At 43.2% G+C, this 25,333-nt stretch overlaps 1 pseudogene; it reads right to left on the bottom strand.

Annotated features, from left to right (window-relative positions):
- Positions 1 to 1,661: 1,661 nt before the first annotated feature.
- Positions 1,662 to 23,547, bottom strand: LOC105878643 (heat shock protein HSP 90-alpha pseudogene; annotated as a pseudogene).
- Positions 23,548 to 25,333: the final 1,786 nt, after the last annotated feature.

Raw genomic sequence — 25,333 nt, 5'->3', positions numbered from 1 at the left:
AGGGATGGCCAGGCGTGGTGGGTCATGCCTGTAATCCTAGCTCTCTGGGAGGCCGAGGCTGGTGGACTGCTCAAGGTCAGGAGTTCGAAACCAGCCTGAGCAAGAACGAGACCCCATCTCTACTATAAATAGAAAGAAATGAATTGGCCAACTAATATAAATATAGAAAAAAATTAGCCGGGCATGGTGGCACATACCTGTAGTCCCAGCTACTCGGGAGGCTGAGGCAGCAGGATTGCTTGAGCCCAGGAGTTTGAGGTTGCTGTGAGCCAGGTTGACGCCACGGCACTCACTCTAGCCTGGGCAACAAAGTGAGACTGTCTCAAAAAAAAAAAAAAAAAGAAGGTAGGGAGATCTAATTCAGCTCAGATTGGACCTTCAGGAAAGCCTTTCTGGAAACATTTCCTCTCATGTACGCTGAGCTCATTTTGCTCTCCGCACCCCTGGTAACCTGGACTCAGCTTTCTCTCCAGTGCATCCTGAGCACAGAACTCGACAGGCAACTGCCTGGAGCACTTGCCACCGTGAGGCAGCACCTCAAGGAAAACATCTGGGACGTGACAGAAAATCCTCCTTCAGGCTCTCGCCTGGCCAAGAATTTGCCCTACAACCACAACAGTTCAAGCAGCACCAGGAAAGGGCCAAGCTGGGGAGGAACTGAGCTCCCCACACCCACCATCGGGCCAGGCAGTGGCCACGCTCCAGCCCACTAGCTGGGCCACCTGGGGGCTCCACTCGGCCTCCCGATGACTGCAGCCCCAGCCACATGATGACCGCAAGCTCCTGAGAAACCCCGAGCCAGAACTTCCCTGCCAGGACACTCCAAACGCCCACAGCACGCAAAGACAGGCAATCTTTACCATTTCAGCCATTAAGTTTTGGAGTCATTTGTTACACAATAATAGATAATACAAACTTTACTTCAACTCAGGAGTTTCTGAGTCGTTTCTGAGGAGTTTCTCAGGAGCCCTCTCTTTGCTCAGTTTAATCGTTATCTAAAAGTATCCATTTCACAGATTTAAAAAAATCATCACAGCGGCATAGAGAATAAATACCCATTCTAGTTCATTCTGACCACACTCACCATGAGACACCGGATCCCTCCGATGCTAAAACTGATTAAAAGAAGCCCTAGTTAGTTTTGTTTTGTGAGGTATTCTGATTAAATGGATCAACTATATAATTAAACCATAAAAATAAAATGAGTTGAGTGATATAAAAAGAAATAGTTCAACATTCTAGGAGTTAAATTTGTTTCCAAATAGGACTCATTTTAATTGTAGAATACATGTTTAAGTAGACTTCATGGAAATCCTTGTAACTTTTCAAAAACATGTTTTAATTCACTGACGGCATTTTTACTTGAGGACCTAAGACTAAATTTAGAAATTATCTTCACTATATTCCTCTAAATTTAATCACTTTAATAAGTATCTGTGTCAATTTCTGTTGAAATAAGAAAAAAAAGTTCCAAAATATAAATGTATTTTAAAACAAAACCACCTAAGTTGTCTGAAAATAAAGAACTCATAAACTAAAAACATAAAAATTCCTAAGAAAAGGTAGTTATTTTGTAAAACCACTTTTTAAATCTAAGGAAATAAGTACATTTTCATAACCTAAAATCTTGATATTAATAAAAATTTCATATAACACTACATTTAAAAATATTTTATTACAGCAGAATATGCCACAAAAACTTTTTTTTGGTCATTTATTTATTTATTTCAGCATATTATGGGGGTACAAATGTTAAGGTTACTTATATTGCCCATGTCCCCCTTCCCCCGAGTCAGAGCTTCAAGCGTGTCCCTCCCCCAGTTGGTGCACATCACTCTCATTTTGTATGTATATACCCATCCCCTCCCCCCGACTTGCCGATGAATGGACTCTTTCGATGTGGCATCTGGTGAGAAAAGCCAGGATCCACGGACAATCCATTTGGAAAGTGACCGGTCTGTGGCACCACCTCTTACTTGTGTGGCCACTCTGAGCTTCAGTTTCCTCATCAAAAGGGATTGATGATGACACCTTCCTCATAAGATTCTAAACTCAAATGAGATCCATAACCACAACTGTTGAAGCTGGCTGATGAACATGTCTTGGTTTATAAAACAATTCCTTTTACTCTGTGTGCGTGCAGTATAATATACATAAAATTTACCATTTTCTGAAATAGCATCACTTCTAGAGAAAAATTAATTGAAAAATGTATAACTTTTACCATTTTTAAGTGTACAGTTCAGTCATAAATAGTAAATATATTCACATTGTTGCCTCCTGAGTAGCCAGGACTACAGGGACACACTGCCACACATGGCTAATTTAAAATTTTTTTTGTAGAGACAGCATCTGACTCTGTTGCCCAGGCTGTTTTCAAACTTCTGACTCCAAGTGATCCTCCCATCTTGGCCTCCCAAAGTGCTGGGATTACAGGAGTGAGCCGCTGCGCCTGGCAAATTTTAACAATATATATATATGGCTGTGCTGTCACCACCTCATCTAATTTCCCTGCACTTCCATTGCTCCCCCAAGTTCCCTGTTGCCCCTCTGCAGTCACTTCCCACTCTCCCAGCCCCCAGCAACCACTGACCTTTTTGCTATAGTTTTGCTTTTCCTAGAAATTTCATAAAAATGAAATCACACAGTATGTAGCCTTTTCCATCTGCCTTGTTTTTGCTTAGCTTTAGAGATGCAACATCTTAACTCGTATCTTCCCATTTATCAAGGTCTTTAATTTCGGCAATGTTCTCAGTATACAGGTTTACAAAATCCTTCACAAAATTTCTATTTTGTATGCTATTGGGAATGAATTTTTAAAAATTTAGCTAATGACTGTTCATTGTTAATGAATTGAACTGGTTTTTTGTATACTGATCTCCCATGACTACTAAAATCACTTATACTAGCTAGTACTGTTTTGGCAGATTCCTTATTGATTTGTCTACGTGAACAACCAACCACCATGTCATCTATGAATGGTCTTTATCCTTTCTGGTCTGGACATCTTTTCTGCACTCAATACCCTTTGGCAGGATAGGACACGATTACGGAAGGCTCAAAGCAACCCAACTTTGATGCAGTGTAGGGCAAGGGCCCTGACCCTTTGAGCAGTGGAAGGGCATTGTCAGCATGGCACTTGTCTGGCTCAACTTCTCACCCACTGGACTGGGCTTCTCCTTGGTGGTCCAGTCTCCAGCACAGGGCTTGCTGGGTCACCCAATTTGACATGAATGGTTTCCCAGTAACTCTAGGAGGATGAGTTCATTTGGGAGATCATGTGTGCACAAGTATGATCCCCTTAAATACGCTTTTATCTGAACAAAAGCCTAGCTTTAATATTCTCTTACTAAAAATCAGAGGGGGTAACCTTTTGCCCTTACCATTCACTTCCTAGTTCAACACTGCAAACCTCAGCTGCTAGCATTGTCCAGTAGGCATCTTGGCAAAAGAGACGAGCACTGCAGTTAAGTTTGGATTCAACAACTAAGACTTCAATTTAAGTAATTTCTGTTACATTGTCTACAGGGAATAAAAATTCAGGATTGTGAGGATTGTGATAGCCATTTGCTGGGCAATTACCTTCTTACTAAGTCCAAGCCCTCTCTCCCTGCCTCTGCACTTCCTACCAGTAAAGTCAATGCCACATATTCAAGCTGCCGTGGCTTTAGGCTTGGGGTCCAAATCTTATATATTACCTGCTATCACCAAGGTTTCTTTCAGGATTGAGGACTTCCATTTAGCCATTACCATCCCCAGCTCAGAGAAAAGATTTACCATATTGTGCCATTTTCTCCATCCTTTTACGATCTATGCCGTCTCTCCCTATCAGCTCAGTTACTCTCTTCTGTGCCCACTGGCTATTAGCAAATCCAATGAAGAACCAGAGTTATGATTAAGTAAAGATATCAGGTAGGATGGCTTTAAGTAGATAAAGTAAAAAGAGTTTTGAGAAGCCTTAAAGACCAAGGAATTAGGGCCAGACATGGTGGTTCATGCCTGTAATCTTAGCACTTGGGGAGGCTGGGGCTGGCAGATTGCTTGAGGTCAGTTGTTCAAGACCAGCCTGAGCAAGAGTGAGACCTTGTCTCTACTAAAAATACAAATTAGCTGGGCAACTAAACAGAAAAAATTAATTGGGCAGGGTGGCATACACCTGTATTCCCAGCCACTCAGGAGGCTGAGGCAGGAGGATCCCTTACACCCAGGAGCTTGAGATTGCAGTGAACTATGATCATGACACCAGCACTCTAGCTTGGAACAGAGTGAGACCCTGTCCCCTCCAAAAAAATAGTTTGGAAATAACCCTAAGGAGATAGCACACACATTAGAATTTCCAATACACATACAGGGAACTCATGTTTTCTGTGTTCCATTCTCTTCCTATCTGCCATCTGAGTGCACCCTGGGAAGATCATGTTAAGACTTGTGGGGGAAGGCTCAGGGCAGCCAGTGTTAGCCATCTTCCTTCGACTGGGCTTAAACACTGGTGAATCCGCTAGCACCTAATACTTTTTACATTCTGGGGCCAACTGTCATCTGGCAAATCCCTAATGCTCAAAGATGACACTTTCACACGACTTTTTCACTTATTTGTATTTGTTACAAGTTTTAAGTGGATTGTGACTTGGGCACTATATTTCTATTCACAAGCTTCACTTTTCAAAACAGTTTTACAACACATATGGGTAGGGCTTATAATTTTGCTCCTTAAAACAATACTTCTTCTTTGGAAAACAAGCCCTGTGTGTAGAGTTTCAAGTTGCTTTAAACATACTCATTTCTAGAGGACTAGTAGTACATGCACAAACTACAAGAGAATGAAAAGTTTAAAAAGTAGATTCTAGAAGATGAACTCAAGTCATTTTAACAAATAACTTTTCTTCTAAATATCAAGATATATGTTGGAATACTCAGTGACAAAAGATTTGGTCTACCAAGGAATCTGGCTTGATAGCTAAGCACTCTATGGCACAAAGTTAACAGAGGTTAGATACATCTTACAGCACTTTTTACCTCCATCTGTTACAATAAGCCAATGTGAAACCAGAAAAGCATTACTAGCTCTGCCTTAGTGCCTGAAGTATCACAGTATCACACTTAGAAGTAGAAAGAAACCTTATCTTCCCCTTAAAGTAGTTATTATCATGCCATACAGATTTTTTTAAATGTTAAAAATAAAGAAAAAAATCCTTGAAAATATATTATCAGAGGGAATGAAGTATTGAACATGTATACAAGTCATCCTTCAGGGAGAGCTTAGTCTACTTCCTCCATGCGTGATGTGTCACCATCTCCTTCAAGAGGTGGCATCTCTTCAGTCACAGCAGCACTGGTACCGTCAGCAGTAGGGTCATCTTCGTGGATACCCAGACCAAGTTGGATCATCCTGTAGATCCTGTTAGCACGTGTCCGGGGATCTTCCAGACTGAAGCCAGAAGACAGGAGTGCAGTTTCATAAAGCAAGATGACAGATCCTTCACAGACTTATCGTTCTTGTCAGCCTCTGCCTTTTGTCTTAAGGTTTTGATAATGGAATGGTCAGGGTTTATTTCCAGGTGTTTCTTCACTGGCTTGTAACCCACTGTCGAGTTGTCTCTTAGGGCTTGAGCTTTCATAATTCTTTCCATGTTTGCTGTCCAGCCATATGTGCTTGTGACAATTACAACATGGGGATGTCACCAATAGGTTTGACACAACCACCTTTTCAACTTTTTTCTCCAAGATGTCTTTCATGATTTTGCAGAGGTTTTCAAACTTTGTTTTCTTCTCTTTCTGTTTCTTTTTCTCTTCTTCATCTTGTGGAAGTTCTAAGCCTTCTTTGGTGACTGACACTAAAGTTTTCCCCTCAAATTCCTTCAGCTGTTGGACACAATACTCATTGATTGGCTCGATCATACAGATCACTTCTAAGCCATGCTTCCGAAGACGTTCCATGAAGGCTGAGTTAGCTACCTGGCCCTTGATCTCACCTGTGATATAATAGATATGTTTCTGGTTTTCCTTCATTCTGGTGCAGCAGTCCTTGAGAGAAACCATCTCATCACCAGAAGCAGATGTGTAGTATCGTACCAGCTCTGAAAGCTTCTTCCGGTTTTGAGAGTCTTCATATATTCCAAGCTTTATGCTTTTAGAGAACTGTTCATAAAACTTTTTGTAGTTTTCTTTATCTTCTGCCAATTCAGAAGATCTCTAAGCACTTTTTGACCAAATTCTTTCTGATAACTTTCAAAATTTTGCTTTGCTACAACATCTCACAGGAAATATTTAGAGGCAGATCCTCAGAGTCCACCACTCCTCTAATGAAATTCAAGTATTCAGGGATTAGCTCCTCACAGTTATCCATGATGAAAACTCTTTGCACATACAACTTGATGTTGTTCTTTTTCTTTCTGTTTTCAAATAGGTCAAAAGGAGCACATCTTGGGACAAAAAGAAGAGCTCTGAATTCCAACTGTCCTTCAACCGAAAGGTGCTTCACCGCCAAATGATCTTCCCAGTCGTTGGTCAAGCTCTTATAGAATTCTCCATACTCTTCATTACCAATATCATCAGGATTTCTGGTCCAAATAGGCTTTGTTTTGTTGAGCTCTTCTTGATCAATGTACTTTTCCTTTATCTTCTTCTTCTTCTTCCTGTCACCATCCTTCTTTTCTTCTTCCTCTTCATCAGAGCCAACATCTTCTATTTTGGGCTTGTCATCAGATTCCTTTTCTTCTTTTCCTTTCTCCTCCTCCTTCTCTTCCTTTTCTTCAGCCTCATCGCCACTGACTTATCACGTTCCTTCTCCACAAACAAAGTAATAGGATAGCCAATGCACTGAGAATGTTTCTTCACAATCTCCTTTATTCTTCTTTCCTCCAAGTACTCAGTTTGGTCCTCTTTCAGATGGAGGATAACCTTTGTTCCACGACCCATAGGTTCACCTGTGTCAGTTCTAACTGTAAATGATCCCCCTGCTGAGGACTCCCAGGCATACTGCTCATCGTTATGCTTGGTGATCACAGTTACTTTCTCGGCAACCAAATACGCAGAATAAAAGCCAACGCCGAACTGGCCAATCATAGATATGTCTGCACCAGCCTGCAAAGCTTCCATGAACGCTTTTGTCCCAGACTTGGCGATAGTACCAGGGTTATTGATCAAGTTGGCCTTGGTCATTCCAATCCCAGTATCCACAATAGTGAGGGTTCGATCTTGTTTGTTTGGTATGAGATTAACGTGCAGCTCTTTCCCAGAGTCTAGTTTACTGGGATCTGTCAAGCTTTCGTATTTGATTTTGTCCAAAGCATCTCATGAGTTTGAAATGAGCTCCCTGAGAAAAATCTCTTTGTTCGAGTAGAAAGTACTGATGATCACTGACATCAGCTGGGCACTTTCTGCCTAGAAGGTGAACGTCTCGACCTCTTCCTCCTCCATCGGTGGGTCTCGGGTCTGGGCCTCCTCCGGCATCTCGGCTGGTGGACCACAGGGCCCCGCACCACAGCAGCCAAGACGCTGCAGCAACTCAAACATTTTCTTTTAAAAGAAAAAAGAAGGTCACAGGTGCGCTTCCAAGTGTCTAATTAATGTTCAATAAATGATACCCACAAAAGGAAATCACAACTGAACTGTTATTTTAAATATGAAAATCTACACAGACTAAAGACAAATGCAAAATGATTAGGGAAAACATACACATATATGGTTTATTAAGAATTATATTAAAAATTAGTGAGATTACATTCTACCAGTTAAAAAACAAATAAAAATTAGAGACTTCACTGAAGATTCTTTATATAACAGAGTCTGGCTCTGTTGCCCATACTGGAGTGCAGTGGGGGCATTATAGCTCACTGTGACCTCAAATTCCTAGGCTCAAGTGATCCTCCTGCCTCAGCCTCCCAAGTAGCTGGGACTACAAGTGTGTGCCATCACACTCAGCTAATTTTTCTATTTTGTTTTTAAAGATGAGAGTCTCACTATGTTGCCCATGCTGGTCTTGAGCTTCTGGGCTCTAGCAAACCTCACACCTCAGCCTTCCAAAGTGCTGGTATTTTAGGCGCGCACCTTCACACCTGGCCATGATTCTTGATAAGAAGGTTAAAGTCAGTGACGGTGACATTACAGGTTGTCTTCTCTAGGAGAACTTTTTTACAACCTTTTCTGCCCCTTTGCCATGTACATTTTCCCTGCAAGACATAATAACCCTCCCTCCTGCCCAGGAGCCCACAAAGTTTCCTGTGTCTCAGCACTCAGATCTAGCACTGGGCACCTCTCTAATGAGAATTTCACAGACAGGCTCAACATCCAGGAAACTTGTGAAAATTTCCAGGCCCTCCACAGACCTACTGAATCAGAAACTGAGGCCAACTGGCAATTTGTATAGAAACAGCCCTCCAGCTCACTCTGATGTGCTAGTCTGCAAAGCACAGACCCTGATCATGGGTACCTAAAGTTACCTGAACATCAACGTCACCCAGGGAGCATCCTGCCAGGCCCCACGCAGGAGAGAGGCCCAGGAAGGTCCTGATCCTACGTATTCTTCATAAGGGAAACTCCCACCAGTTACTTGGCGCGGAGACCCTGCCACTCACCCAAGACCCACATCAGCACAACACTAACCTGTTCCTGGCCACTCAACTAGTCTATTGCCAGGCATCAGCATAGCACTAAACCTATTGCCTGGTGCATCAACGTAATGCTAACCTATTACCTGACACATCAACTAACCTACACCTGATACCCCATGCCGAGGACCACCCCAACTTAATAAAAGTGGGAAAAATCGGGTAGAGGGTGCTCAGAATTTGGTGGCAGGCCACTGAGCCTGCCAGCGAAATAAACTTTGATCCTCCGACTCTCCGTGTTCCGCTCAGTTTGTCCCCCGGGCCACCCGCTGTTACACTTGCTGTAACGTTCTTAGTAGGTCAACAGTCCGGCCCACTGGAGAGGGTAATCTGCAAGGGCCTTTCGAGGAAGAACTAGTATCTGTTATGCCAATTTAGCCCTGACAGTTCTAGTTTCGCTTGGGCCTTTTCCAAGTCAGAAACGGAAGGCAAAGCACAGCCCTTCACGAGCAGATGCCAGGACGCCAGTGCGCAGAGAGGCCCATTCCCTGGAGGCCCGTGTCCTGGCACGTTCACGGCCCTCAGACACCCCCACTCGCAAGGCCAACGACTGCAGCCTCCCGCGCTCCGCGTACAGGCATTTATCAGTTTATTTCAGTGTTAAACAGACAAGTGACCTTATTTTCCAACACTGTGCCTCTGAGAGCTCCCTGAATAGACTCCGTTAGGTCTGCTGTGGAGCAGGTGCAGAGTTCCTACGGCAGGATAAAACAGACACAAAATGATGGTGCTAGAAAAAGATGGTGCTAGAAATAGTAACAGAAACTGTAGGTTATGGGTGAGGCTGATATGTAGCAGGATAAAAAAATCTGGACCTTGGCACACAGGACAAAAAGACAAATGTGCAGCCCCTTGGAGCCCCTCCCACGCCCCACAACAGCGGGTCCAGTCTCTACCGCAGCCCATTCCAGTGCGGGGCACCTCCGACTGCACACGAAGATGAGGGGCCTCCCACCTCTGCGTGGGCTCCACTGCGGAGAACACGCCGCTCACCAGTGCCTGCACCCCACGAGGCCTCTCCAACACAGGAACCACTGTTTACTGGGCCCCGGCGTGTGCTCGGCTGGGACTGCTGCCAGGGACAGGACAGCACCACACCCCACTCCCCCTTCATAGTCTTATGCCGGACTTGACATTTCTAATATCCCACCTCTGAGCCACCTGGGGGAAAGAATCTGTACCATCAGGCATTTGCCCTCTAGGCCAATGCTGAGAGAAATCTCTGCTGCTAAGTAAAGCCCAGCCAGCCAGTAGGCCCAGAGACAGCGCATGATTCCAAACAGGGCCTTTCAGGAAGGGGAGACCTCTAGGAAAACCCACCTGGGGGCCTTCTACAGACCCTCCCAAGCCTGGGGGGTAGTGGGGAGGATGGAAGGGACGGCCAGGGTAAAGGGTAAAGGAATAGAGGGGGCCTCTGAGAGCCAGGGGCAGGGAGGCTCCAGGTGGGAATGCACGCTGCACTAGCTAAGCTCAGGCGGGATGGGACCCCAGACCCCAGGAAATGCAAGATCAGATGGGGAGGACAGCGGGAGCCAAAGCCCTGGGGCTCTTCCAGCACCCAGCCCTGAAGAATCCACCTTGCCTCTTTGCACCAGTGCCCCCATGACTGCAGTAGAACCACAGCAGAAGCAACTGTGAAGGGCTGTTCTGAGAAGGGACAACCTCAAACATCCCCAGTGTCCTGCATGGGCACGGGAAGGAAAGGTCTGTCTGCCACCACCCTCTGCGACCACCCAAACGTGCACAGAGTGTGCCAAGTCTGTGGCCCAGATCCAGCGCCAAATGCCCCTTTGATGTTTTCTACTCAAAAGGGATCACTCAGTGGTGGGAACTTGTTTTTTTCTCTAGGACTCCATAAACTTTAAATTTTGAATGGGAAAAAAACACAATTTCTATATATTTTTTCTCACCTACCAAAAAAATCCATAAGTAAGATAAAAACGTAGCCCACCCGTGATTTAAACAGTTAATATAAAAGTTTGAGCAAGGTCAAATATATAACTTCTACCTTTCCAGTGTAGCATTTACATAGAACCAATTACAGACCAAATATGACATTAACAAAGCCTTTTAGTTTTACTTGTAACCCTGCCTTCTTTCACAAAAATATGAGATACTTTAAAAAAATAAAGTACAATTCAAGAAAAGCAGAAAATAAAAATTTCAGGACGTAGAGAAAATTTAAGCATAGAGCACAGAGGTCAAGACAGAGAATAAACCAGCCAGAATTTCCTACGAAGTTATTGCTATAGTTGTGTCTTAACTTTGCCTGAAGTTTACTGTTTACCTTTTCAGTCAAATTACTTGTCTTGCACATTTTTGACAGACTTTTAAAGGTGTGTAAAGTGTAGAGCACACTGGGCAATAACACATGAGGGTCCTCACACTCTCTGTGCCAAAAAGCAGTAAGAGATGTCGTGTGGCCGTCTCTGAATATCCTTCAGACAAAGCAAAACCCATGATGGATGTGAGGGCTACTCAGTCATGAGGTGATTCTGAGAGGGTCTAAGGTAATTCCTTGCAATAGAGCCACTTATTACATACTTGGAAGATCAAAGTTGACAGAAGCAAAGCCACAGACCTAAACCCTTGAAAGAATCTTCCAGAACAAACAAACCTCTTAGATTATGAAGAGCTCAGTAGGTTCCTAACTTTCAGCTAGAGTTCAAAATGCCTGAAGGTAGAATTTTTCCCTTCTGTAAGGATGCAGCGAAAGAGGTACCTTGTAGGCAAAGCCAAAATGTTCTTTGAGCAATAATAGTTTGAAGGCCACTCTAGCACATGCATCCAAAAAGCCCCCAAAGTATACCATCAAGATAATTTGGTTCTAGAAATTTTTCAAGGCTGATATTGCTAAGATTTCTACCACAGCTGTAGAAAAGTCTCACATAAATTAATTTGCTATATACTAATTTGTTGGATATAAACTATTAAAGACAATGATTTCAGTTTTAGAACAATTAATTCTAAGCCATTCTTTGCAGCAGGAGTTAGAAATCAGAATCCAATTCAGTGGAATCTCGTCAGACCAGCAGATCTGGGGGTGGAATCTCCAGCACGGCCCAGCACCCCATGCACAGTGCCCTGCTGGTTTGCTTTCACAAGGACTGAGATTTTATTGAAGTGGTTTTCTTTCCCCCTAGACAGCACTATGAGGTTAGGAACAATATCGTATCAATCTTTATTCCCAGCACCTAGCATAGTGCCTGGGCACATATGTGCTCCATAAACGTGTATGTGGCTTGGGTGCCATACCCTTCCTTTAGAGCACTAAAAACCTGACCAAACTTGACCTCTTCACAAATGTTCTTTTATGTTCCCTCACTCCCCTGAAATGAAACAAACTCCATGGGAAACCAGAGAGTATCGCCCAGGCTGATCCTGACACAACCATTAAGAACTGAGGACTCAGTTTCACCAGGTACAGACACAGCCATGCCATCAACCACAACTCTATCCTGCCTCAACTGTCCTCGAGCTGATCAGAGGACCCACTCCAAACACATTACAGAAATCTACACATAGATCGACAGACGTGTTCTGATCTTCTAGCCAAGTAACCTTATGGAAAGAGAAAACAATGAGAACATGATTTGCTCTTAGTGAAATTATTCTTGCTTCTTTTTTTTTTTTTTTTTTGAGGCAGAGTCTCACTCTGTTGCCCAGGTTAGAGTGCCGTGGCATCAGCCTAGCTCACAGCAACCTCAAACTCCTGGGCTTAAACGACCCTCCTGCCTCAGCCTCCCGAGTAGCTGGGACTACAGGCATGCACCACCATGCCCGGCTACTTTTTTCTATATATTTTTAGTTGGCCAATTAATCTGTTTCTATTTTTAGTAGAGACAGGGTCTCACTCTTGCTCAGGCTGTTTTTGAACTCCTGACCTTGAGCAATCCACCCGCCTCAGCCTCCTGGTGTGAGCCACCGTGCCCGGCCTTCTCTTGGTTTTATAACAGTTATTACTACTTCCTTTTATACAAGTATACAACCATCTGCTTAACATTTTAGAATGCTGCCAAGGAGATGGAGCCAAATCAATGAATTGTAGAGTCTAGAACCACACCACCCCATGGAAATACAATGCAAGCCACACATGTGAACCATATATGTTACCTTAAGTTTTTGTGCAGCCATATTAAAAAATAAAAAGAACAGGTGAGGTTAATTTTGATAATATATTTACTTTAACCCAATAAATCTAAAATGTTATCATTTTAATGTGTAATTAATATAAAAATTAATGAGTTATTTTACATCTTTTTTCAAACTATATCTTCAAAATCTGGTGTTTTTTTTTTTAAACTAACAAGAGCACATCTCAAATCAGGCCAGCCACACTTCCAGCGCTGGGCAGCCAACATGCCCACACCGTACCACACAGGTCAGCTGTCTCTTGGTGCCGTCTGAAAAATCCAAACATGTACCTTGAGTCCAGCACCGCTTGTATTCTCTACAACATCTCAGGGTATTAGCAACAGTGGTACCTCGCCCCAGCTGCAAACTCCTTCAGATATTCACTTCCCTCCAGACGAGAACTAGCCTCAGGCAGCAAGAGAGGTGTAAGGCTGAAACAGACATTCCCGGGGCTCTGCTGGCTCAAGTCTCACAGCCAGGCAGTCGGGCAGAGATACACTTCAGGCCTTAGTATTCAAGTTACTTGGGCAGCAGAGAGATGCGATTGTGTCTTCTGTTCTTTTTGTTCAGACAGAGGCAAGGAGAGCAGAGAATAAGGAAAAGGAGAGCAAGGCTTGAACTTGGTGGAGATACCCCAGAAATACAGAGTGGAGCCAGGCAGGAGAGACGTTTCAGCATCAGCCAGAGGGGAAAACCCAAGACGAGGGGCTGTCGAAGAGGGCTCGGGTTCTCGTGAGCTGCCAAGCACGAGCTGGGAGAAGGCGGTCTGTGGCCTGGCCTGTCTTCCACCTTCAGTGAGGAGCCTGTCCTACTTGCGGGGCAGACCCAGGGGTAGCTCAGATGTGGAGGGAAGAATTCATCCCTTTCCAAGAAAATTACAGCTAGGTAGGAGGAATAAATTCTAGTGTTTTATAGCATTATAGGGTGACTACAGTTAACAATATTTTATTGTATATTTTCAAATAGCTAGAAAAGAAGATTTTGAATGTCTCCAACACAAAGAAAAGAGGTAATTTTGATCATCACACACTGTATATACATATTGAAATATCATGTATCCCATAATTATGTATAATTATTATGTGTCAATTAAAACAATTAAACAAATGTAAGTTTCCCATGACTTGTAAACTGTTACTTCATTAAACCACAGAGCTTCAACTAATCTATTAAAAAATCTATGAGCACAGACAAAAGTTGCCCTGTAGTTAATCACTATATAGCTAACCAAAATCCTAGGACTACTTTGGGGGGGAAAAGGAGCTCGATCAAGTGCAGAGTTCATGTCCTTGTGATGAAATGCCCTTAGCACAGTTCTACAAACACTTGGACTCAGCCAGTTTCACCTTAGAAGGTCAGGTTTCTAGACAAAACTCTTCCCACGGGGTTAATAAAGACCCACAGTCAGCCTACTGGACTCTGCTGTGGCCATGCCCCCTGGTCATGCGGCCGCCCACAACTGCCAATGTATCCTGGGCCTTGTACCCAGCTGCTGCCTGTGGTTGATTCTAGTCTCAAACCAACTCCCAGCCCAAAGAGCAACAGATGAGGGGCCACAGGAAAGCCCAGAGCATTTTAAACAAGGAAGACAAGTTATTAGTAAGTTTTAGTTACATGCAACTGCGCAGTTCTTTACCACTTGAAGCCAAAAGTCTCAGAAAGCAAAGCTCAATTAGCATATAAGCAGAAATGCATCAACTATTTCAACTACAAGCTGACAGAGCCATCATGTAAACACAAAACACTGCTGAGAGCATAGTAAGCACTATGTAAGGATTTGCCTCAATAATATCATTATCGTCATTATTATGACTGATTACATATGCTAATGGAGGAACAATCAGTTGTGAATAACTGTGTTTGAGAAAATGACAGAGCACTCAGTTTCTTCCTGATACCATGTTAAGCAATAAATAGTATCTATCATTAAATCAAATAACTATCTTCTTTTAAAACCAAAAAAATGTATATTTCCAAGTTCTAAAACACTTCCTTCCCTAGCTGGTTGAAAGCTGAGGATCAAATAGGAATGAAAACTGTAAATGAGATGCAACTACACAAATTAACTGCCATCACTTTCAATACGAATGTAACTTGGAGAGAAAACAAAGTGGAGACTTCGTCCTTAGAGAAGCAGAGCTACCCATGGCCATACGGGTCCTCTCCCTGTGTACCTAACAAAGACCACACAAAGCAGGGAAGGGAGGGCATCGATGACATCGCCATTTTCCTTTCCAGACAACACTTCTCTGGAGAAGTACACAGGCATTTTATTGCACTTTCCTTTATTCTGCTTCAAAAGCATCGTGTTCGGCAGCGCGTTCGGTGGTCCTGTGGATCTGCCTCTTGCTTCAGCAGTGTCTGGACAGAACAGACCCCAGGACTCCCTTCGTTCCAGCCTCCATCTGCTCTCGGATCTCTTCTCCACTTGTAGTCGCTCTGGGATCCTCTTCTCTGCCACCTCCTGCTCCTGGAGCCCACTAACACCGCACTTGTGGTGAGCTTCTTACTGCTGACCAACCATGAGCTCCCAGATTCGTGAGAATTATTCCACCGAGGTGGAGGCAGCCATCACCCGCCGGTCAATTGGCACCTGCGGGCCTCCTGCACGCACCTCTGTCTGGGCTACTATTTCCACCTCGAGGATGTGGCTCTGACAGGCGTGGGCCACGTCTTCTGAGAACTGGCTGAGGAGAAGCGCGAAGGCGCCAAGCACCTCTTGAAGATGCAAAACCGCGTGGCGACCTCTTCCAGGATGTGCGGAAGCCAGGTCAAGATGGGCGAGCGCAACCCTGGATGTGAGGGAAGCTGCCCGGCCCTGGGAGAAGAGCCCGAAGCAGGCCCTTTTGCATCTCCGTGCCCTGCGTTCTGCCCGCACAGCCCCCATCTCTGTGACTTCCTGGAGAGTCACTTCCCAGATGAGGAAGTGAAACTCATCAAGAAGATGGGCAAACACCTGACCAACCTCCACAGCTGGCCGGCCCCCAGGCTGGGCCGGGCGAGCAGCTCTGCCAAAGGCTCACTCTAGAGCACCGAGGAGCCTGCCAAACCCGGCGACCTCTGAGCCCTGCTCAAAATATCAGGGCTTCTGCCTGAGCCTCTCGCTCCAGCCACTAGGCAGCTTTTTAACCAGCCTGGAGTCCTCTCCCAAGCCTTGGAGCAAATGGAAATAAAGGCTTTTTGCAGCCAAAAAAAAGTTGTTTTTTGCAAACTGAAGGTCTGTGGCCATCCAGCTTCAAGCGAATCCATTAGCGCTTTTTTCCACAGCATGTGCTCACTTCTGGTCTCCATGTCACATTCTGGTAATTCTTACAGTATAACAGACTTTTTCATTATTGTCATATCTGTTATGGTGATCAGTGATCTTTGATGTTACCATGTTACTGCTGTGTAATTGTTTTGGGGGCACCTCTAACCACACTCACAAAGATAGCAAGCTTAATAAATGCTCTGTGTCCTGACTGCTCCATTCACGGCCCTTCCCCCAGCTCTCTCCCCCCACTTATGCGCTTTCCAATTCCCTGCAGCAACAACATTGAAATTAGGCCAATTAACAACCCTACAATGGCCTCTAAGTGTTCAAGTGAAAGAGCTGCACATCTCTCACTTTAAATCAAAAGCTAGAAATGATTAAGCTTAGTGAGGAAGGCATGTCTAAAGCCCAGATAGGACAAAAGCTAGGCTTCTTGAGCCAGTTAATCAAATAGTAAATGCAAAGGAAAAGTTCTTGAAGAAAATTACAAGTGATAGTCCAATAAACTCATGAATGATAAGAAAATGAAGCCTGGCATGGTATTTCAAGCCTGTAATCCTAAGCACTTTGGGAGGCTGAGGTGGGAAGATCACTTGAGGCCAGGAGTTCAAGGCTATAGTGAGACCCCATTGTCTCTACAAAAAAAATAGAAAAATTAGCCAGGCGTGGTGATGCACACCTATAGTCCCAGCTACTGAGGAGGCTGAGGAAGGAAGATCACTTGAGCCCAGGAGTTGAGGTTGCAGTAGGCTATGATGATGCCACTGCACTCTATGCCAGGCAAGAGAATGAGACTTTGTCTCAAATTTTAAAAAAAAGAAAAAAAAGGAAAAGAAAAGAAAAAAGGGAAGGGAAGGGAAGGGCCTTATTGATGACAGGGAGAAAAGTTTAGTGGTCCAGATAGATCAAACCAGCCACAATATTCCCTTAAACCAGAGCCTAATCTAGATCAAGGCCCTAACTCTCTTCAATTCTATTAAGGCTGAGAGAGTTGAAGATGCAGAAAAGAAGCTGGAAGCCAGCAGAAGTTGGTTCATAAGGTTTAAGGAAAGAAGCCATCTCTACAACATAAAAGTGCAAGGTGAAGCAGCAAGAGCTGATACAGAATCTGTAGCAAGTTATCAGATCACTCATGAAGGTGACTACACTAAACAACAGATTTTCAATGTAGACAAACGGCCTTATATTGGACGAAGATGGCATCTAAGACTTTCATAACTAGCAAGGTGAAGTCAACTGGCTTCAAAGGACAGGTTGACTCTCTTGCTAGAGGCTAAGATAACTGTTAACTTTCAGTTAAAGCCAATGCTCATTTACAATTCTGAAAATCCTAGAGTTCTTAAGAATGATGCTAAATCCACTCTGCTTGTGCTCTATAAATGGAACAACAAAGCCTGGATGACTGCATATCTGTTCACAGCATAGTTTACTAATATTTTAAACCGCTGTTGAGACCTACTGCTCAGAAAAGAAAATTCCTTTCAAAATACTACTGTTCATTGACAATGCACCTAGTCACCCAAGAGCTCTGATGGAAATGTACAAGGAGATTAATGTTTGCATTCCTGCTAACACAACATCCATTCTGCAGTCCACGGATCAAGGAGTAATTTTTACTTTGAAGTCTTATTATTTAAGAAATACATTTTGTAAAGCTATAGCTGCCATAGAGAGTGATTCCTCTGATGGATTTGGGCATATAAACTGAAAACCTTCTGGACAGGATTCACCATTCTAAATGCCATTAAGAACATGTGTGATTCATGGAAGTCACAATATCCACATTAACAGAAGTTTGGAAGAAACTGATCCCAATCGTCATGGACAACTCTGAGAGGTTCAAGACTTCAGTGAAGCAAGTCATTTCAGATGGGGTGGAAACAGTAAGAGAGAACTAGAATTAGAAGCTGAGCCTGAAGATTGACTGAATTGCTGCAATTTCAAGATAAAACTTTAAGGGACACAGAGTTGCTTATTCCTGATGAACAAAGAAACTGGTTCGTTGAGACGGAAACTGCTCCTGGTGAAGATGCTGTGAACTCAGTTGAGATGACAACAAAGGATTTAGACTATTACATAAACTTAGCTGATAAAGCAGCAGCAGTGTTTGAGAGAATTAACTCCAATTCTGAATGAAGTTCTACAGTAAAATTCTATCAAACAGTGCCACATGCTACAGAGAAATCGTTTGTGAAAGGAAGAGTCAATGCATGTGGCAAACTTCACTGTTATCTTATTTTAAGAAACTTCCATAGTCACACCGACCTTCAGCAACCTGGTCAGTCAGCATCAACACTGAGTCAAGACCCTCCACCAGCAAAATGATTACAACTCACTGAAGGCTCAGATGATCATTAGCATTTTAGCAATAAAGAATTTTTATGTAAGATACATATTATATTGGACATATTGCTATTGCACACTTAATAGATTGCGGCACAGTGTAAACATAACTTTTGTATGCACTGGGAAACCAAAAAAATCCATGTGACTCGCTTGATTGCCATATTTGCTTTGTTGTGGTGGTAGTCTGGAACCAAACCCACACTATGTCCCAGGTATGTGTGCAGATACCGTCAAACGGAAGAGATACTCGCGAAACCAAGAACACATCGCGTAAAATGCACCAATCACTGAATCGATGAAGGAAATGTTAGGAAGGAAAAGTGTGATACTGCTGCACTACTGAGAAAGACTTCATGGAGAAGCAGGACTTGGAGAAGGAGTGCCTGCCTTAGCGCTCTGGAGTCGGCTCATTTAAACAGACTGGAACTTACACCACTGGCCCTCCTGGGTCCCCACCTGGAGACGGCAGCTCGTGGGACTTCTCAGTCGCTGGAATCATGTGAGCCAATTCCTTATAATAAAAATCTCTTTTTATATGTACATCTTATTGCTTTTGCTTCTCCATAGAAACCCATAATACAAGGTGTATGTGAATAATTAATACTACCTGGTAAAATGAAAAACCCAAAGTAAAATGAAGGCGCGTGAGTATTTCAGTCACGAGATGCATGAAGGCTCTGCTGACGGCCGCTGTGCTTCCCGAACGCCCGGTGAGGCGGCCTGTCTCTACCGCTCGCTCACGGCACCTACACAGCAGAGCGCCACACTGAAATCACTCCGCAAAAGGCTGTGCTGATAGCGACAGGGGATTAACAATCAAAACAGTTCAGTCCTGTGCTAGTGAATTCTGAAAGGAAAAATACCTCTAAGGAAAATTCAAGTAAGCAAATCAGGCAGAGCTAACACATGTCACACAAAGGTGAGAGCAAAGCCACTTCTAACTGGAAAAGACGTAGCCACTGCTATGCTCATACTTAATGCTGGCCCTTAAAATACACGTGCACACGCACGTGTACAAACACACACACGCTAGCTCCATGACATGTGTGGCACTCTCATCACTTCTACAGAAAATTCATTTAAAACCAAACAATACAGGTAGACTGCAAATCATCTCTAGTACTACCCAAAAGAAATTTTAGCTACACACAAAATATATATTTAAATGACTCTTCCCCCCATAAGAGTGGTAAATACAGATTCACTAACAAAATTAAAGCACTAAGTTATTAATAGTCTATCCCCTCAAAGATGGAGGCCACTTTGGCCACAACATGATAAAATGGTTTATGGTTACACGCCTGGTTGAAGGTTGGAACAAAGCCAGCAGAAACCGTGAAGTGCGTTCATGACTAGTCATACTAAAAATCAACACAATGGTTTCTCTTCTCCTCTCATGGTCACCAAACAAGAACAAAATTTATTGCACAGAAAAACATCTGATTCTTAAAAATCACAACATTCCAATTAATGATCATTTGAAAGGGCACAAACCAGGGACAGATTAAAGGGATTTTTTAAAAATCCGCAACTCAACAGTCAAGTGTATAATGACTGTACAGTGTCTACGCAAGAGTTTGAAAATAAGTCTTTGTATTTTACCTACTAAATTTCACCTAAAAATTGTAGCCCATAAGTAAACACTATGAAAGATTAAAAGCCTGGAAAAGAATATATAAACATTCTAAATATTCTTATTTCTAAAATGAGTATGGTTTTCCTTTGAAAAATACAAATAGCATCAAAAATCAATGCACCAACAAAAGCCATCACAGTAAGATGCACCATCTTTAAGTAACATAATATAACTTAGCAGAAATTGAGAGAAATCAGCCACAATCCATCATGCCAACTAAGCACTGTCCATCAGGCCCAATTTCAGTGTCGGGAGAACATAGTGCTTCCAGCTTCTGGGGTGGCCAGAGCACAATTCAATAAGCCATCAGTCACTTTTATAATATAATGGTTGTATTTCCCTACCATGCTTATTCTCATGGTTTTTATAATATAGAACGAGTTGAGTGCCTGTAAACTAGCATCTTAGGCATTAATTAGTTTGGCCTCAGTTGACATTTAGTTTGAAGAACAAACAAGTGACACCCTCTAAAAACCCTAAGCAAAACAAGCATGTCTGTCTCAGTCTGTGTGTGCTTGCTATAACAGAATACCACACACTGAGTAATTTATAAAGAAAAGAAATTTATTTATCACAGTTCTAGAGACTGGGAAGTCCAAGATCACAGTTCTGACATCTGGCAAGGGCCTTCTTGCTGCATCATCCCATAGAGAAGGGCAAAGAGAGATGAGAGACAGCAACAGATCAAACTTGCACCCTCAAGCACTTTTATCACCTCCATTAATCCATTCCTGAGGGCCTAATCCCTGTTCAAAGGTCCCACCTCTTAACACTGTTGCATTGGAGATTACATTTCCAGCACAAACTACTAGGGGAACTCATTCAAGCCACAGGAATGCCCTACTACCCCCAAGAAACCCATGCTTCCAAATACAAACTCTTGCTCTCCTCCAAATACTCTAATACTCAAAATACTTCTCAGAACCTGCCTGCCAGACCTCAAGAATAGACACCTCAACTGGACAGCCAGTCATCTCACAGCACTGAATCAAGGTTGAGAGGGGAACCCGTTGAGGTTAGAGGGCACGGACCTCACCATCAGCACCACCACCATGACACTCTACTCTGGGAACACGTGCTGAGCCCACGGAATGTGACAAGCACGGTTCCAGGTGCTGCAGATATATCAGCTTGCACAACAGAGCCCCTTTCGACTTGGGGAAATGTACCTGCTTCGACATGTTAAACAAATTATATGATTTCAGGTAGGAATGAGGGCTATGAATAAAATGAAATAGTCCAACAGGAAAGAGAGTAGCTGGAGAAGGGCTGCTTTAGCTTCAGAGGTCAGCGCAAGTCTCGGAAAAAGGGACTTCCATCCTGTGACCCACACAACGGACTGTATGAGGCAGATGAAAAGACATATGAAATTCATGAGACAAACTCGTAATAGCAACTGACCTTGTCAATGGAGCACTTAGCGTTTTGCAAGCATCATATAGCTGAACTCTCACAATCCCAGAAAGTAGGTGGGACCGTCATCCCCATTTTACAGATAAGGAAACTGAGGTTCCAGAAGCCTGAGCAGCTTTCTCAACTTCACACGGACCCAGTCATTGCACCCAGACACACTCAACTGGAAGACTGGTCTCTCTGTCTCTCAGTAACCTCGGCAGCCACTTGCTGGCTATAACTAAGCTTTGCGCTGGGATCCCCATGACGGTGATCAAGCCCCACCCTCCGCTGCTCGCAGTGGAGTCACGGAGAAACAAAGCTTATAGCTCACAAACCTGCCCACGCTCAGGAGCAGTCACAGCCGCCACCTCCAAGCCAAATGTGCACCCAGTGTCTGTGACTCCTCCTGAGCATGGCAAATCCCACCTGCCCAGCTTACCCCTCTCTGTGACACCAACAGAGCGTCACACTAGTGCACGTGTCGGCACTACGCGACTTGCGCTCGACAGCATTCTGCGTGCCAGCTTCCACTGGCGAGGTAGGTGAGTCCACGACACATGACCTCCCTCCCCAGTCACCTCCAAATACAGGATTTACTTCTATCACTCAGATACAAATAGAAATCAAATACGAACTGGCAACTCCTCTCAGCTTGATCTCCAGCATACTCCAAATGTCACTGATTCTCAGACACGCCTAGTTCCCATTTCAATATCTGAAAAATCAAGATCCCTGCCTGCCACAGTGAGTGGAGTGTCACACTTGAACTGGTGTTTTCTTGCTCAGTCGTATAGAAGTGATAATGCATCATAAACCAAGAAGAATCCTGCAGCAATGGATTTCCTCCACCTCCTTTGCTTCCCTTCAGTCCAGCTGGCACTGGTCACCACAACAGCTCTGTAACTAGCTCCCTGCTTCCACTCTTCCCAATGACCCGTTCTGCTCACAGCAGGCAGAGTTTCCAAATGTATAAATTAGGGCCCGGCCCTCTTTGTGTCACATCCTCTACTACTTCTCACTGCACTTAGAATAAATGGAAACCTCCCCCCCATAGCCTACGAGGTTGTGCTGACCTGGTTCCTTTGCTTCTGGCTCTTGTTCCTCACAAAGGCAGGTTCTGCCTACCACAGGGCCTTTGCATGGGCCAGCCTCTATGCCTAGAGACCTTGCAGAGGTTGCCCTTCTATCCACGTAGGTCTCAGCTCTAACACCTTACATGAGGCCCTTCCAGACCACCCAGCCTAGATGGGAAAGTGGCCCCCATTCTTGACTGCACTTATTACGGCACTAAATTAGCTTTTAATTTATTTGTGTAATTTTTTATTCATTTTCTCACTTTATACTTTAAAGCAGGGTCCTCAAACTTTTTAAACAGGGGCCAGTTCACTGCCCCTCAAACCGTTGGAAGTCCAGACTATAATTTAAAAAAAACTATGAAAAAATTCCTATGCACACTGCACATATCTTATTTTGAAGTAAAAAAACAAACGGGCAAAAACGCCCGCATGTGGCCCGAGGGCCGTCGTTTGAGTACGCCTGCTTTAAAGTCTCAAAAAGGAAGGGATCTTGTCTTTCCTGGCCATGGTTCAAAGTACCTGGCACATAATTAAGTCCTCTATAAATACCTGTTTAACATAATAGTCATAATGAATTGCTAAACTACATTGTTTTGCATAATTTTGCTAAACTAAGTTCTAGTTAATGGGACAAAAAAATAACTTAGCAAGAATGATCATTTTGAAGCATATCTGTGATTCCTCCTGAAAATGACAATTTAAAAAATGAAACAAACTTCTAGTGGGGATATAAGGAAAAAATGTTTTTGCATTACAACATAACCACTCAAAAAATTTCAGTATGCCTGTGAATTACATTTTTAAAAGCCTTATCTGGAACTGTACAATTTCAAAACCCATTGATCTTGGCCTGATACATAAAACACACCTCAGGATTCTTATAATTCTTCCAGAAACCTGTCTGCCAAATGATACAATGTTTCCTTTTGCTTAGGTATTCACCTTTGAACTTCTCTCTGAAGTGTTTACAATTTTTAAATCTCAACATTAGCACCAGTTTAAAATTGTTTAATCATCCACATGTTCACTACTTTTATCACCAAACATACTGGAAAAGGTAGTAATTTGCTTCACTTTCTATGGTTTCCTTTAAAGAAACACACACACACCCACCCCCCACCCCCACCACCTCCCACACACAGGCCTATGACTTTGAATGCCAGGTTCTTATGTGAGTCTCCTTATAGGACTAACACTACAAAATGTTAAAAATGTAAAAATCCTACTCAGTCCTTCTCTTCCCAAGTAGGAGGACCTAAGGTGTCAAAATAGCCATATGCATGATTTAAGTTCACTACTTTTATATCACGAGAGGACCATTCAGAAATGAGCCCAGGTTGGTTAAAAAGGATTCTGCAACAATGGAGAAGCCCTCCCTGCATCAATTTTATCTGCAGTTATTTGTTTGGATGATGACATTCACCAACAATGAAAAACTAAACTTCCTGCAACTATTCTCCAAAATCTTCCACGCAAATCATCCCATAACTTATCCTTTTCCAAGTCCAAAATCAATGCTATGTATAGCGTCTTTAATATAAATACTTTGGGCACAATTTGTGTTTTCTTCTGAATGATTCCCAAATATTACTTATTTGCATTTCTATAATATTTTCGATATAAAAAACAAGAAAAGAATCACCATTTAAAAAAAATTAAATTTGGATCTGTCTAAAGATTAAAATAAAATTTTTTTAAAAGATCGGGGTTTGATTTAATGTTTCATTCATTATAATCCCCTCTGATGCATTTAAGGGATCAAAATGAATACCCCCCCCCTTTAACCCAAGGGAAAGTCATTGGGCATAGGGGGAGCTGTGACTGTCCCCAGATCACCTGAGCAAGGAAGTCAAAAACAGACCCAACATTCTTTTTTTTTTTTTTTTGAGACAGAGTCTCACTTTCTTGCCCAGGCTAGAGTGAGTGCCGTGGCATCAGCCTGGCTCACAGCAACCTCAATCTCCTGGGCTCAGCGATCCTACTGCCTCAGCCTCCCAAGTAGCTGGGACTACAGGCATGCGCCACCATGCCCGGCTAATTGTTTTTTTTTTTTTTTTTGTATATATATTTTTAGTTGGTCAATTAATTTCTTTCTATATTTGGGTAGAGACGGGGTCTTGCTCAGGCTGGTTTTGAACTCCTCACTTCGAGCAATCCGCCTGCCTCGGCCTCCCAGAGTGCTAGGATTACAGGCGTGAGCCACCGCGCCCGGCCCCAACATTCTTTATTACTTTAAAATCTAAGCCATTTTTATCAGACTCTACATAGTCCAAAGAAGTTAAACTCACCGTTCCTCTCCTCAACACTCACAAAATAAGCAATCTTTAACAAGGTGTTGTGAAATCTTAAGAGGTTTCCTCTGAAGAGTAAAAATGGCTTACTTCTATTTTGGACTCTTTGATGACCAAATGCTACTCATGCTAGTCAAAGCATGTCACTGAGTTATACAGAAATCTGTTGGTACCAAAGCCAAAAACAAAGTAGCCAACACGAACACTTCCAACTGCTGAAGATAGGAGTGGCAGAAAGATCTGGGGGCTCCGGAAGCATGTGCACACACAACACACAGTTACTTACAAGCTATGTGACTCAGACAAATCACTTCACCTCACCTGCAGAATGGAGGTAACAGCAACTATCATGTCTTGGAGGAGGAAAGAGAATACACCCACTGTCAACTGCCTAGGACCATGCCTGTTCCAGTACCAGCCCTTGGAGGTAACTTATTTTGAACCCGAAAATCCTTTTTCTGAGTGCACTTTCTAGCCTTGGTGTCTGCACTAAATAGAATGAATATATTTTTCCTGGATGAGTCATGACTTTGCAAAGCCTCAGAGTCTTCATCCTCAATATCAACTTTCATTGCATTATACCAGGAGCTAGA

This window comes from Microcebus murinus, chromosome 7 (genome assembly GCF_040939455.1).
Source record: "Microcebus murinus isolate Inina chromosome 7, M.murinus_Inina_mat1.0, whole genome shotgun sequence".
NCBI lineage: Eukaryota > Metazoa > Chordata > Mammalia > Primates > Cheirogaleidae > Microcebus > Microcebus murinus.
The sequence above is the reverse complement of the archived record's forward strand: the minus strand, read 5'-3'. Positions and strand labels throughout refer to the sequence as shown.